This window comes from Hylobates moloch, unplaced genomic scaffold (genome assembly GCF_009828535.3).
Source record: "Hylobates moloch isolate HMO894 unplaced genomic scaffold, HMol_V3 SCAFFOLD_10, whole genome shotgun sequence".
Classification (NCBI taxonomy): Eukaryota; Metazoa; Chordata; class Mammalia; order Primates; family Hylobatidae; genus Hylobates; species Hylobates moloch.
In genome coordinates this window covers 61,204,768-61,220,694 of record NW_026652285.1, presented here as the reverse complement: position 1 = coordinate 61,220,694, position 15,927 = coordinate 61,204,768, and the positions used below count along the sequence as shown (strand labels likewise).

Genomic DNA, 15,927 nt, shown 5'->3' with positions numbered 1-15,927 from the left:
GCATGCCATTTATCTTTTATACCACGTTTCTACTGTACTTTCTCTGTGCTTACATATGTTTAGATATACAAATACCTACACAGCACTGTGTTCCAACAGTCTACAGTATTCAGTTCAGTCACATGCTGTACAGGTTTGTAGCCTAGGAGCATTAAGCCATATTACATAGGCTAGGTGCCTAGTAGGTTGTCCCATATAGGTTTGTGTAAATACACTCTATGAGGTACACAACGAGGTTCTCTGAATGTATCCCCATTGTTAAGGCATGTAAAACTATATGTACACCAACTATATGTATACCCTTGAGGCTACGTTATAAACTTTTGTCCTTAAGACACTGGAAAGCCATTCAGAGTTTTTTGTTTTGTTTTGTTTTCTGAGACGGAGTCTCACTCTGTTGCCCAGTCTGGAGTGCAGCGGCGTGATCTCGGCTCACTGCAGCCTCCGCCTCCCAGGTTCAGGTAATTCTCCTGCCTCAGCCTCCTGAGTAGCTGGGATTACAGGCATGCGCCACCACACCCGGCTAATTTTTGTATATTTAGTAGAGACGGGTTTTCACCATGTTGGCCAGGCTGGTCTCAAACTCCTAGCTTCAGGTAATCCGCCCACCTCGGCCTCCCAAAGTGCTGGGAGTACAGATGTGAGCCACCGCGCCCACCTGGCCACCACTTAGAGTTTTTTTTTTTTTTTTTAATGTTCAAAATATCTTTTTTTTTTATATATACTTTAGGTTTTAGGGTACATGTGCACAATATGCAGGTTTGTTACATATGTATCCGTGTGCCACACTGATTTCCTGCACCCATTAACTCGTCATTTAGCATTAGGTATATCTCCTAATGCTGTCTCTCCCCCCTCCCCCAACCCCATAACAGTCCCTGGAGTGTGATGTTCCCCTTCCTGTGTCCATGAGTTCTCACTGTTCAATTCCCACCTATGAGTGAGAACATGCGGTGTTTGGTTTTTTGTCCTTGTGATAGTTTACTGAGAATGATGTTTTCCAGTTTCATCCATGTCCCTACAAAGGATATGAACTCATCCTTTTTTATGGCTGCATAGTATTCCATGGTGTATATGTGCCACATTTTCTTAATCCAGTCTATCGTTGTTGGACATTTGGGTTGGTTCCAACTCTTTGCTATTGTGAATAAGTAAAAAGCTGACATGGTCAGATCTGCCTTTTAAGAATGTAATTTTTTTTTTTTTTTGAGATAGAGTCTCACTCTGTCACCCAGGCTAGAGTGCAATGGCGCGATCTCAGCTCACTGCAATCTCCACCTCCCAGGTTCAAGTGACTCTCATGAGGAGTAGCTGGGATTACAGGCGCATGCCACCATGCCTGGCCAATTTTTGTATTCTTAGTAGAGACGGGTTTTTTCTTAGTAGAGACGGGTTTGTTGTTGCTATTGTTTTTGAGACGGAGTCTCCCTCTGTCGCTCACGCTGGAGTGCAGTGGCGCAATCTCAGCTCACTGCAGTCTCTGCCTCCCAGGTTCAAGTGATTCTCTTGCCTCAGCCTCCTAAGTAGCTGGGATTACAGGCACGTGCCACCACGCCCAGCTGATTTTTGTATTTTTAGTACAGATGGGGTTTCACCATGTTGGTCAGGCTGTTCTTGAACTCCTGACCTCACGATCAGCCCACCTCACCCTACCAAAGTGCTGGGATTACAGGCGTGAGCCACCACACCCAGCCTGAAAATGTAATTTTTTTAGGCTGTATTGATGCCTGACGCCTGTAATCCCAAGATTTTGGGAAGCCCAGGTAAAAGAACTGCTTGGGGTCAGGAGTTCAAGATCATCCTGGGCAACACTGTGAGACCTCATCTCTACAAAAAATCAAAAAGTTTTAAAAAGAAAATGTAACGTTTTGACACTAACTACAGATGTGTTTACCTTTCACCCCACAATCTATCTTAAAGCTGTATCCGCACAAATAAAAAACAATATACCCACAAGGTTATTCATTGCCGCAATATTTATAACAGCCAAGAGAATATAAACAAACCAAATGTTCATCATTAGGAGATGAGTTGCAAGCACAAAAGAATGCACTTCTATGAAGCAATCTCCAGAATAAATTAAGTAAAAGGAAGCAGAGCAGTGTGCATAGAACGGCAGAGCAGTGTGCACAGAACGCTGCCTATTGTGTAAGAAAGGGAAACAAAAATATACACATATGCTTACATTTGCAAAAATGAAGTATCAGAAAAATAAAGCAGAAACAACTGGGGCAGGAGAGAAATTCGTGGAGGGACAGAATTAAAGTGAAGCTGTTAACATAACTTTTTAACACAAATCAGATTTTTTAACTACATAAATGTTCACACAAATGTTCTACATCTTAAAAAATACATTAAATAGGCCAGGCGCGGTGGCTCACGCCTGTAATCCCAGCACTTTGGGAGGCCGAGGCGGGCGGATCATGAGGTCAGGAGATTGAGACCATCCTGGCTGACACGGCGAAACCCCGTCTCTACTAAAAATACAAAAAATTAGCCGGACGTGGTGGCGGGCGCCTGTAGTCCCAGCTACTCAGGAGGCTGAGACAGGAGAATGGCGTGAACCCGAGAGGCGGAGCTTGCAGTGAGCTGAGATCGCGCCACTGGACTCCACCCTGGGTGACAGAGCGAGACTCCATCTCAAAAAAAAAAAAAAAAAATACATTAAATAAAAAACTAAAGCAATTCTTAAAGGAAGAATTTCAGGCAAACAAACCAAATTAATTATCAAACATATAACATAATCAGAGAAAATCTTTTCAAATGGCCTTCCAAATCAGAATGTCAACTGTACATGCTTATGTGGATACATTTTAAAAACAAAAAGAACCATAACCAAACATAAACCTACAGTTGCTTGTTATTAGTGTTATTTTCAAACTGCTACATTTATACTGTAAGATAATGCAACTATATTAATGTTGCTAAGAATGTAAACTTTCAACGTTAGAGAAAAAAGGATAAGCTCATAGTAAAAACTCTGTGATGTTAAATTCGAACTGGAAATACCAATATAAAAATCAAAATCTGTATGCTTCCCATGGCTGTCCAATAAAAGCATGGGCATTCTAACAGTAAGAACATATAACATCCAGATTTTTGTATCTAAATTCTACTCCTCAATAAAGCAAGCTGAAAGACACGGTTGATAGGTACTTGGCAGGAAAAGCACAAAGTGAACCTCAGACATCTTGTGTCAGAAAGCAAGAAAAGCTTCAGAGATTACGTGTCATGTCAAAGAAAAGAGAACTAGGTTGAAAGGACCTCAACATGTCCAAGTTGTGAAAAGCTAAAGAAAAACAGTGAGTATTTGATTAAACCACATTGGATAAAGCCAGACATGGTGGCTCACACCTGTAATCCCAGCTCTTTGGGAGGCTGAGGTGGGAGGATCACTTGAGATCGGGAGTTTGAGACCACCTAGACCAACAAGGTAAAACCCCATCTCTACTAAAAATTGCCAGGCATGGTGGTGCATGCCTGTAATCCCAGCTGCTTGGGAGGCTGAGCCAGGAGAATAGCTTGAACCCGGGAGGCAGAGATTGTAGTAAGCCAAGGTCACACCACTGTACTCCAGCCTGGGTGACAGAGCAAGACTGTCTCAAAATTAAAAAAACCAAAAACACACATTGGATACGTAAGAATCCATGGGTCTACAATGATGCTAAAGAGAGAAAGAAAAAGGAAAGTAATTCAAGCCCCTCCCTCCAAAAACAATCAGGTCTGGAGAGATGGCTGATGCCTGTAATCCCAACACTTTGGGAGGCCGACGCGGGCGGATCACAATGTCAAGAGATCGAGACCATCTTGGCCAACATGGTGAAACCCCCATCTCTACTAAAAATACAAAAATTAGCTAGGTGTGGTGGCACATACCTGTAGACCCAGCTATTCAGGAGGCTGAGGCAGGAGAATCGCTTGAACCCGGAAGGTGGAGGGTGCAGTCAGCTGAGATTGCGCCACTGCACTCCAGCCTGGTGACAGAGGGAGACTCCGTCTTAAAAAAAAAAAAAAAAAAAAAAACCCAAAAGCAAGAAAAAGGATATTCTTTTCTCTCCTTATTACCTGTGTCAGGTTAAGTAATAGTAATTCAAATATATGATACGATTTGTTAAATCATTTGCGGACAGGCCCAAGCATAAACTACAAAGAAATATAACCTAGTTTTAAAAAAAATTTGCATATTTTGTTAACATGCCACTATAATCTAACATCTCAAATGGTATAAAGATGCCTTACCAGTCTTTTCATCTATTCTCTCACCATTTGGATGAAATAATATTTACACTGAGTAAATTCTTCCTCCTCCCCTCCCTTCAGGAAAAAAAAAAGCACATTTAACATAACATTAAATATTCTGAGTTCAGACCAATACCCCATGCCTTAAATGACTTCACCAGCTTCTCTAACGGGCTAGACTCTGGAGATTAAAGATCCTACACGGAAAGATTCCTCCAATTCACCTTTCATACTGTTCTAAAACACAGGTCCAATCCTGCCCCTGCCTTTCAATGGCTTCCTCCTACCTACAAATTCAACACCAACCACCTTAATGTTATATGCAGAATTTAAAATGTGGCCCCCAAATTCATCCCTAGACAGATCAGCCATAGGAAAGAAACTACAGGTGGTGTAAGCAGTGGTGACATCATCATCAATATCAACTGGGCATTTACTGTATACCAGGAGCCTATGAATCATTTTACTTCATTTAAGCTCACCCCTGATGAGGTAGGTGTTCTCGTCCCCTGCTATACATAAACACACTTACAAAGGAGGATAAATAGAAGATGGTACGTAGGTGGGTAAATAGAAAAAGAAAGAGGAAGGAAGGATGGAAGGAAGGAAGAAGGGAAGGAAGGAGAAAAGAAGAGGAGAGGAGATAGATAACAAGGGGCTAACTTTTGGCTGGGACTGAAATCCCCGATGGCCCCTTTAACTCCTTTCATGCCTCTGTTCCTGCTTTCCCCTCCATCCAGATGTCTTTCCTCTCCCATTCTGATAATCTATAGAATCATCTTCTCTTCCCAGATACCCTTCAGCACAGAATTCCCTCATTATATGCATGTGTATCTCCTCTATCAGACTATAAAGTCTGTAAGGATACATCTGTGTTTATGTATTTAGCCAAACACGACTTGTTCTATAAAGGGTTTATGGCAATTTTAAGGTCATGAATAGGCTCCCAGTAAAGACATAATTTAACATTAAATTGGACTGAATACTGATGCACAACTAAGCCAACTGTTTACCACAACATTAAAAAAATGCTAATAACTACAGCAAAGTTCAAAAGTAGAAAGGAGAAGGAAATCAACATCTACTGGGGTCAGCTGCTATATTTCAGGAACTGTACTGAGAACTCTATAAATCCATTTCATGTAATTCTCACAACAGTCTTACACCATAGGTTTTATCCCAGTTTATAGCTAAGGAATTGAAGGTTTTAAAAGGCTTTGCAGGTTGGCTCTTTCACCATTATTTGCTGGAGTTTGGGTTTTCAGGCTCTTTCTGGGTCATAGATTTATTTCCAGGATACCTTGTAGCAATTTGAGAGCTGGCATCACTTTCCGCTGGGTCCCAAAGATCCAGGAAGAGCTTAGTGCTGTTGACTAGACCGCGGATGGACCCACCACAAAAGTTTAACCCAACCTTGACCCCAGAATCTTCACAAATGCTCAGTGAAGAAAATCCCCACGATGACTCAGGGGCCTCTCTTCTGCTCAGAGATGTCAATAAAGAACTTTAGTAGCGTGACTTTCAACCCTAGTACCAAATTCCCTTCCCTTCTACCAGAAGATTCATTCCAACAACTGGATAGAAGAGAAACGACCTTCCAGGACATCAGAGATGGCTTGCCTTAGGAGTAGAAATAAGAACGCTACTATCTATGCAGAAAGAAAGTATGGTAAAATTCAGATCCCTGTTACTTAACAGATGTTCTTGGCTTGAAAAACTAGTAGACACTGGGCCAAAGGGAGAGTTCAGAATGAATCAAGAAGGGAACCATTCAAATGTGGCTGCAGTTTCTGTTATCATAGATAGCCTGAGAATGCTAGAACAGGGAATCATGACACCAAGCCAATTCAACCATAAACTGTCATTCTTGGACTTTTTCTTCTTGCCGGTAATTTTATGTATTAGGTTGAGAAAGCTACTCTATGTTAGAACAGCCTGTATACCAATAATTTTGATAAACAGTTCTGTGATTTTTTTGGGTATATTTTCATTTCTACCATGATACCAATAATTTATAAGAGAGCTATGTAGCTTGAATGTATTTGAGTAACTTCAACATACTTTAGCTCTCCTCTCTGATGTGACCCAAAGAGCCAGTAGGTTCTAAGTGTCCTATGTGTGTTAGAAGCCTGAAGTCAGTGAGATGAAGCCCAACCCAAGAATTGAAGTAAAGCAACTTGTGGGGCAAGAATATAAAGAAAACATTGGGTAGTTTGGCAAGAGCATAATTATTAAATTTTCTGGTTTTCAAAAATGTGAACTCCAATAAGAGGACCTTCAATGTGCTATTTTTGCAATTTTCAGTAACAAATGTGTGTATAGAGAAAATAAAACTGACATATTTGAGTATCTTTAAAAAAAATTTTTTTTTAAAAAAGGCTGCATGATGAATCAGTTATGTGGCTTTGGACCAGTAAGGAGTCAATTTCAACCCAGATTCTTCTGACTTCGAAGGCCATTGTGACTCTATGTCTAACTCCAGACTATTGTTTGCACAATACCATAATATCTTCTAAACTGAACAAAATACTTGCACGAAATAGTTGATTCTCTTCTTCCAATTTCTTTTTATTCATGGAAAGAGAAAGAAGACACATTGAATTAAGCATCCAACAAATATAAATACAGCATTAACATTTAAATGCTTTCTCAGCAAACATTTTAAAGGATAAACCAAAAGAATGTATATCGAATATACTAGAAAAAAGATGCTAGCAATTAAGGAGTGCAACCAGTAACGCTGTAACTATGTGCAATCAGGTAAGTCACTAGAAGTGAAAACCACTTAAATTTCTGGCAGTTAAAACCAAATTAATAACTCTCGTCAATATGATAGCCAAATTTGAGACACTACCCACGAAATGCAGAGGGGCACACATCAGGCACATCAATATTGTGACCCCTCAGTTCACAAGTAAGGGAGACACACAATTATCTGAGATACACTGTAAGGACACCAATGACCAACATATGGCATCACAATGGCTGTTCCAGGGAACATCCATTTTCACTGTTTCCTGGATTTCAGGCATAAAAAGATGACTGAAGACATATACTGGCCCTTTTGCCTTGACCCAATTCATAACCATTGTAAAAGTAACCATTTCGCTACTCAAAAGATTATAAAGAAACTCTATTTTTCGTAAGAATCTACGATCTACTACCTATAATTCTGGCATACACACACTTTACAACCTTAATACATAATTGTCAAATCTGATAACGAACGTTCTGTAAATTACCAGCTACTACAATATTTTGGTGTTTGCCTTTTAACTAAAGCTGAGGGGGGAGAGTGGGAAGGTTGGAAGAAGCCTCATTTCGCCTGCCCTTTCCAAAATTTCACCTCAAAAGAGTGTTAAAAAACTCAGTATATATACCCAGGTATAAATCTCCAAGTTTAATTTTCACTGCTTAACAAAAGCGATGTAGAAAGCAATTACTGTATCCTCCATCAATCCTTTCGGATTGCATAGAATTCCTTCCAGAAAATTCCAATAGAAACAAAGTTAGACAGGTATTCGCGTTTTGGTACGTATGTCGTCTTTGGCACAAGTCATGTACAGTGAAATCCTTTAAGACATTTAAATGTTCCTGGTATTGTTTTGTGATTAACGTGATAAAATAGCCAAACAATCCATATTTACCAAGAGTGAAAACACTTCCACCACGTACGGAAAATCTCTCCAAAACACAAAATCTGATTCAAAAATTATAAGTAAAAAGAGAATAAATGTAAAAACAATTGCATAAACAAACTTTGAAATGCGTATACGATGACATTACTGAAGCCATTACTCAAAACGAACCTCTGTAAAATCGAGAACGCACAATCAATGCAATAAGATGCTCGAGAAAGCCAAACCCGAGGCGCTGCGCAGTTCCCGCATCGCACAATTCATTTCAACACATTCCTTCACGAATACATCCAAGGTCACTCACGATGGAGAGGAAAAGTGCCTGTCTCTCTCCAGAGCACGCAACCCGTTCGCCGCGCCCCCACGGAGGGCGGCGAGGAGACGGCGCATCAGGAAAGGGGCTGCGCGGGCGCGAGGACTGGCCGGTGGGCGTTCCGGCGCCGCGGAAACCCGCGATCCGCGGAGCCTGCAACTTGCAAGGTCCGCGACCATCCCCCGGGCCTGGGAGGGGTGGCCCCAGGGCAGGCCCGTGTCCCCGGGGTGACCCGACCCGCCGCGCCGGGGTCCCGCCCCTCCCCCCGCCCCGCCCCGCCCCCGGCCCGGGATTATGCAACGTTCCCCCTCCCAGCCTGCATTCTGGCGCAGCGCCCCCTCCCCGCGCCCGACTGCGCAGCGCCGCCGCCCACTGCCCGCGGGCCTCCCCGCCCGGCTCCAAACAAAGCGCGCGCTAAGGGGCCGGCGGCGGCCGGGGAACTGGGAACGGGAGGGTGGCGGCCATGTTGGCGGGGGGCGGCGGGGATGGGGGGACGGAGGAGTGGGGGCCGGCGAACAAAGGAGCGCGCGCCCGCCCCGAGGCCCAGGCCCGCCCCGCCCGGGTCCCCGCCGCGGCCCGGCCGGCAGGGGGCGCTGTGCGGGCGCCGCCCGCTGGACAATGCTCCGCCGGGCCCCGCGCGGGCCGCGCTCACCTGCGCCCCCGGGCAGGCCGCCGCACCGCAGGCGCGCCTGCAGCCCGCACCCCCTCACGATCCACGTCCGCCCTGCGCGGGCCTCACCTGCTGGCCGCTGAGGCTGCAGTCCACAGGCCCACGGGTTCCGCCGTCGCTCGTTCGCGCTCCCGCCGGCCCCAGCCCGAGCCAGACGGCGCCTCCCCGCCCCCGCTCTCTCGCCGCGGACGCCGCCCGCCCCCCAGCAGTCAGGGCGCACGCGCACTGCGCCCGCCGAACTGCGACGGCCGCGCCGCCCCGGCGCCTGGCGCCGACGGCCGACTGCGCAGGCGCAGTGGGGCGGGGCGGGGCCGGCGGGGGCGGGGCCTGGCCCCTCTCACCTGGCTGGCGGCAGGGCGGGGCTCGAGCCGGGGACTGCCAGGTGCGCGCAGGGAATGGGCGGCGGCAGGCGCGCGGAGTACAGGATTCTGAGGGGGCGCAGCTTTCCCGGAAGGCAGGGAGCCTGAGAAGGGCTTGGTTTTTGCGCAGTAGGACGTTGAAGAAAGGACCAGCCCCCTTTGTCCTGGGACGTAAGCCGCAAGTCGTCCTGAGTGGTGCACACCGCGAAGACTGAGGAAACTGGATCACAGGGCTGGGCCGTGAGCCTTGAACCTCGGAGAACGTCGCATTACTGCTCCAGCGCGCCGGTTCAGGGCCGCGGGACGCGAGCCCTTTAAAAGGATGGATTTGCTTCCTGTGACTCCCTGGAAGAGACGTCTTCACCACCGCACTGCGTAGAGGCCGGCATCGTCGCCCGCTCACCCGGCTTGCTGACTCCCCGCACAAAGCCCAGCCCAGGTAGCTCAGGTTAGCTGGAGCCCCGGAGCCTCACCTACAAATACCTGGCCTGGCCTAGGTTGTGTGGGGACGGGATGTGGCTTCTGCAAGCCCAGAAACCTGTTTCCACTACCCCACCACAAATGGAACTCACCCAGCTCTACTCTCAAGGTTAGGAGCCAAAAATTCCCATGATCGCACGCGAATTCATTTGACTTCCGTTTCAGTTAAGATGCCTTTTCAGCATTTTGTTGCTTGTTTGCAGGAGAAGGGAGGTAGGATCAAGAATAGTTTTTACTCATGCAGAGTCGAGTGCGGGACTTGGAGGCTGAGTCCAGGCGCTCTCCCCTCCCCGCCAGCCCCGTGTCCTGGAGCAGGTCACTGACCCGGTTCCTCGAGTGCGACAGCGCAGCCTCATCGTAATAAACCGCCTCCCAAAGCGTTGTCAGATCAAATTTCAGAACATGTTACTGGAAAGCACCTTGAACACTCTAAACTGCAGCACCGTTATTAGTTAGCAATACTCTTTGGGGTTTCACTGGCACCTTTTCTAACAAATAAGATTGATAGATGCCTGCTCAAACAAATTGAAGTGCTTGTCTCAGATGACACACTTGGCAGGCATGGGACGTTCACAGGCCAACTAGAGGGCTAATTTCAAAACTGAGATATAAAAGTGTACCGCTGTACTTACAAGTTCCCAAGTGTTGAGAAATTACTCACTTTCATTTATGTATTTAATGTCTTTTTTGTTTTTTTAGACGGAGTCTCACTGTGTTCCCCAGGCTACAGTGCAGTGGCATGATCTCAGCCCACTGCAACCTCCACTTCCTGGGTTCAAGCAATCCTCACATTTCAGCCTCCCGAGTAGCTGGGATTACAGGCGTGCACCACCATGTCCAGCTAATTTTTAAAAATATTTTTAGTACAGACGGGGTTTTGCCATGTTGGCCAGGCCGGTCTCAAACTCCTGGCCTCAAGCAATCCATTGGCCTCGGCCTCCTAAAGTGCTAGGATTACAGGCGTGAGCCACCGCGCCTGCCCTGTTTAATGTCTTATATATAGTGGGGTCATCTCAGAAACAAAGAGGGATGGAAAGAAGGTAGGTGCCAAGAAGTCTGCTGGTTGGAAGATTTCATCTCATTGGTGAGATCCCTGGGTTTCTCCACCTCAGCACTGTTGGCTTTTGGGATGGGATAATCCTTTCATGTGGGGTCTGTTCCATGCTTTGTAGGACGTTTGACAGCATCCCTGGCCTCCACCCACTAGATGCCAGTAGCACACACAGTCCTCCAAAATTCACAGAAAACATCTTCAAAGTTAAATATGTGGCCCCACCTCCATCTCCATCCCCCAACCCCTGATTTAAAATTTGCCACTAGTGATGGTCACATTGGGAGCTATTGAGAATACACAGGACTGTGGCTTACACCTGTAATCCCAACACTTTGGGAGGCTGAGGCTGGAGGATGGCTTGAGCCCAGGAGTTCGAAACCAGCCTGGGCAACATAGCAAGACCCTAACTCTAAAATAAATAAAATTTTTTAAAATTCTAAAAAGGCCAGCCGGGCGCGGTGGCCCATGCCTGTAATCCCAGCACTTTGGGAGGCCAAGGTGGACAGATCACCTGAGGTCGGGAGTTTGAGACCAGCCTGACCAATATGGAGAAACCCTGTCTCTACTAAAAAAATAGAAAATTAGCCGGGCATGGTGGCGCATGCCTGTAATCCCAGCTACTTGCGAGGCTGAGGCAGGAGAATCGCTTGAACCCAGGAGATGGAGGTTGCAGTGAGCCAAGATCGTGCCACTGCACTCCAGCCTGGGCAACAAGAGTGATCTCTGCCAAAAAAAAAAAAAAAATTTAAAAAGGCCAAGAACAGTGGCTCTCTTTTTTTTTTTTCTTTTTTTGTTTTTCTTTTTTTGAGACGGAGTCTCGCTCTTTCACCCAGGCTGGACTGCAATGGTGCTCTCTCGGCCCACTGCAAGCTCCGCGTCCCGGGCTCACGCCATTCTCCTGCCTCAGCCTCCCGAGTAGCTGGGACTACAGGCGCCTGCCACTGCGCCTGGCTAATTTTTTGTATTTTTAGTAGAGACAGGGTTTCACCGTGTTAGCCAAGATGGACTCGATCTCCTGACCTCGTGATCCACCTGCCTCGGCCTCCCAAAGTGCTGGGATTACAGGCGTGAACCACCGTACCCGGCTTTTTTTTCTTTTTTTCTTTTTCTTTTTTTGAGAACAGTGGCTCTCACCTGTAATCCCAGCACTTTGGGAGGCCGAGGCAAGTGGATCACTTGAGGTCAGGAGTTTGAGACCATCCTGGCCAACACAGTGAAACCCCGTCTCTGCTAAAAATACAAAAATTAGCGAGGCGTGGTGGTGCGCGCCTGTAATCCCAGCTGCTCCAGAGGCTGAGGCAGGAGAATCGCTTGAACCCAGGAGGCAGGGGTTGCAGTGAGTTGAGATTGTGCCACTGCACTCCAGCCTGGGTGACAGAGTCAAACTCCATCTCAAAAAAAAAAAAAAAAAAATACACACGGTTGTGGCTCATGCCTGTAATCCTGGCACTTTGGGAGGCCAAAGTGGGAGGATGGCTTGAGCCCAGGAGTTCAGGACCAGCCTGGGCAACATAGCAAGACCCCAACTCTACAATAAATAAATAAAATTTTTTTAAATTAAAAAAAGGCTGGCCAGGTGCAATGGCTCACGCCTGTAATCCCAGCACTTTGGGAGGCTGAGGCAGGTAGATCACTTGAGGTCAGGAGTTCTAGACAAGCCTGGCCAACATGGTGAAACCCCATTTCTACTAAAAATATAAAAATTAGCCAGCCGTTGTGGCAGGCACCAGTAATCCGAGCTATTTAGGAGGCTGAGGCAGGAGAATCGTTTGAACCCAGGAGGCAGGGGTTACAGTGAGTCGAGATTGCACCACTGCACTCCAGCCTGGGCAACAAAGTGAGACTCCGTCTCAAAAAAATAAATAAATAAAAATAAAAAAAAAAAGAATGCACAGTCCAGTAATGTCACCCAGCCCTGTATCAGAAAAGGTCACACTCTAGAGTGGTACACATCTCAACTGCATCTAAGGCCTTGCTAATTAGCTCATTAGAATGTCACAAATGGGTTTTTGTATTACCCATGTATAGCTGCCAAAAATGTTTAAGTGAAGCTAATCAAAGTTGGAAAAAAAAATAAGAAAAATCCAGGTTGGAAGACATTCAGCAAAACAATTTCCCTGCACTGCACTCTTCAAAAAGTCAAGCTAGGGAATTGGTCCAGACAAATAACACAACTGGGTCGGTCCATCAAGTGACTCCTGATGCAGCACTGCATTGAAGGCAAAAAAGCTGTGAGACAGATTTGAGAGACAACTGGGGAACTTTGTAGTTATATACGGACTATATATTAGACAGTATTATTGTATCATCATTAGATTTTTCAGTGTGACAGTGGCTATTTACAAGAATGCCCTAGTTCTTAGGATGTTAGTGCTGAATCATTAGACAAGAGACCTGATGGCTACAACTGACATATAAATGCCTCAGAGACTGATGTATTTTATATTGAGGTAAAGCAAATGTAACAAAGTGTTAATAGTTGGTGGATCTAAGTGATGAGTCTAAGTATGTTCATTGTGCAGTTTTTTTCAACTTTTCTAGAAAACAAACTTTTCGAAATAATTGGAAAAATAGAATTCAAGTTAATTTATTAATTTCTAGGATACTAAGACACATTGATTCAACTTGCCAGGCAGCTCCTGCTGTCCTCTAAGTTGCTAATGAAATATTTTGAGAAACTTACCTATATAGCAAATTTCTTTTATTTTGCTTTTGTTATATTTTGGAAAAGGAGTCTTGCTATTTCGCCCAGGCCTGGCTTGAACTCTCCATCCTTCACCTTGCCTTCCTGAATAGCTGGGGCTACAAGCATGCACCACCAACCTTGGCATATAGTTAATTTCTTTATAGTTTCTCAATCATACTCAACTTCTAGAGATTGGATCAGAGGTTCTACATATATTTTTCCTCCTATAGCAAGCTTATTAAATACAAATTGGCATGTTAAAAACCTTGGCCGGCTGGGCGCGGTGGCTCATGCCTGTAATCCCAACATTTTGAGAGGCAGAGGTGGGTGGATCACCTGAGGTCAGGAGTTCGAGACCAGCCTGGCCAACATGGTGAAACCACTTCTCTACTAAAAATATACAAAAAAATTAGCCGGGCGTGGTGGTGGGCACCTGTAATCCCAGCTACTTGGGAGGCTGAGACAGAAGAATCGCTTGAACCTGGGAGGCAGAGGTTGCAGTGAGCCGAGATTGCGCCACTGCACTCCAGCCTGGGCAACAAGAGCGAAACTCCATCTCAAAAATAAATAAATAAGTAAATAAATAAATAAAACCCTTGGCCTATACTAGATGTATATCTCTTTTAACTCTGGGTTCCTGGGCTCCTACTTGGGAGGATTTCTGCCCCAAGGATGAATATAATTGTGATTTGGAGTGGAAGAAGGAAGAGATACCAAAGGCATGAGGGGTGGTTATATCTACAGTGAACCTTGATATGTTCATCCCACTGGCATTGATGTAATAATTGGAAACTGACCCTAGGGATCCTTTTCAAATTAGTATATTTATTATAGAATTATTCAACACAGCGAAAAGTATGCAGTATCCAATATATAGCCCAAGCACATGGATAATTATTTGATTGGCTCAACCTCTAGGTGGGTGAGCTTCAAGATACACCTTTAGGAAAGGATGCTGTCTCCCCAGTGGTTGCCTGTGTCATACGCAGGTGGGTCAGGCAGCAGTCATCCAGCTAGGACTGCTCAGGTTCTCCCATTGAATGAATAGTAACATGTTGGCCCTTAATATGATTGAGGTTCATGCTGGTTCTCCCACTCACACTCATGGCTATAGATTTAAGGATGTGCTGATTAGGCAGCTCTAAATGCTGTGGTTTGAATGTTTATCTCCTCCAAACTCATGTTGAAATTCAGTCCCCAATGTGGCAATATTGAGAGGTGGGGCTTTTAAGAGGTATAGTCCATACATGGATTAGTGGATTAATGGGTTATTATGAAAGTGGAACTGATGGTTTTATAAGAGGAAGAGAGACCTGAGCTAGCAAGTGAGCTCACTCAGCCTCTCTCCATGTGATGCCCTGCACAGCCTCAGGACTCTGCAGAGAGTCCCCACTAGCAAGGAGGCCCTCTTGAGCTTGGACTTCCCAGCCTCCATAACTGTAAGAAATTTCCCTTGTGGCCGGGCATGCTGGCTCATGCCTATAATCCCAGCACTTTGGGAGGCGAAGGAGGGCGGATCACCTGAGGTCAGGAGTTTGAGACTAGCCTGGCCAACATGGTGAAACCCTGTCTCTACTAAAAGTACAAAAATTATCTGGGCATGGTGGCACATGCTTGTAGTCCTAGCTATTTGGGAGTCTGAGGCACGAGAATCGCTCGAACCTGGGAGGTGGAGGTTGCAGTGAGTCGAGATCATGCCACTGCACTCCAGCCTAGGCAACAAAGTGAAACTCCATCTCAAAAAAAAAAAAAAAGGAAATTTCCTTTCTTTATAAATTACCCAGTTTCAAGCAACAGAAAATAGACTAAGACACCTAACATGTGAATCCTGATAAGATGGTGACCTCACTGAGACACAGGCAGCTCTTCTGTTTTGGATGTGATGAGGCACTGGGGCCAGATCTCTGACTGAGAGCCACAACTGATACAGGCTCCACATGAGGAAGTGTGGAGTCCATCCTGGCTGTCAGTCAGAACCGAAGTCACCAGCACCTGCCTGGATGGTCAGCATTAGGACCAGAGGAGGGGAACAAATAAGGAAAGCACGAAGAGAGACAGGGTCAGAAACAAACTGAGCACACACAGCCCTGCTGGGAGCCTCTCTGGGTGTTGCCTGCTCGCCTGGGTTCCAGGAGGCTGGCAAGGGTGGGAGCATGCTCCATCCCTCCTCTAGCCCTCTGTCACATTATAGTCTTGTAAGCTCCCAGAGCATACATCCTTTGCTCTATTCTCTGCTGTATATCCACTGCCTAGACAAAAGTCTGGTGAGAGCAGGGGGTCAATAAAGACACTATAAGGGTGGGCACTGTGGCTCACGCCTGTAATCCCAGCACTTTGGGAGGCCTGGGCAGGAGGATTGCTTGAACCCAGGAGTTCCATACCAGCTTGGGCAAGTTCCATACCGGCTCAGGGCTTATTGATGGTTTAGAGCCTGTGGATGGCTTCCCCATGTTCACGCTACAACTTCAATACAGAAGTTATTCTTCCA

The 15,927-nt window shown here is 45.8% G+C and overlaps 1 protein-coding gene across 5 annotated transcripts in view; it reads right to left on the bottom strand.

Moving 5' to 3' along the window:
- SPIN1 (spindlin 1) overlaps positions 1–9,119 on the bottom strand; it is a 91,999-nt gene extending 82,880 nt beyond the window's left edge. For 2 of the 5 annotated variants that reach the window (XM_032164463.3, XM_032164462.2), the window contains exon 1: positions 8,930–9,094. The gene's annotated coding sequence lies outside the window, so the exon portion shown is untranslated. Of the gene's footprint in view, positions 1–8,048; positions 8,414–8,929 lie in introns of those variants that run through there. The other 3 variants (XM_032164469.2, XM_058444813.1, XM_032164464.3) reach the window with 3 other exon arrangements.
- Positions 9,120–15,927: the final 6,808 nt, after the last annotated feature.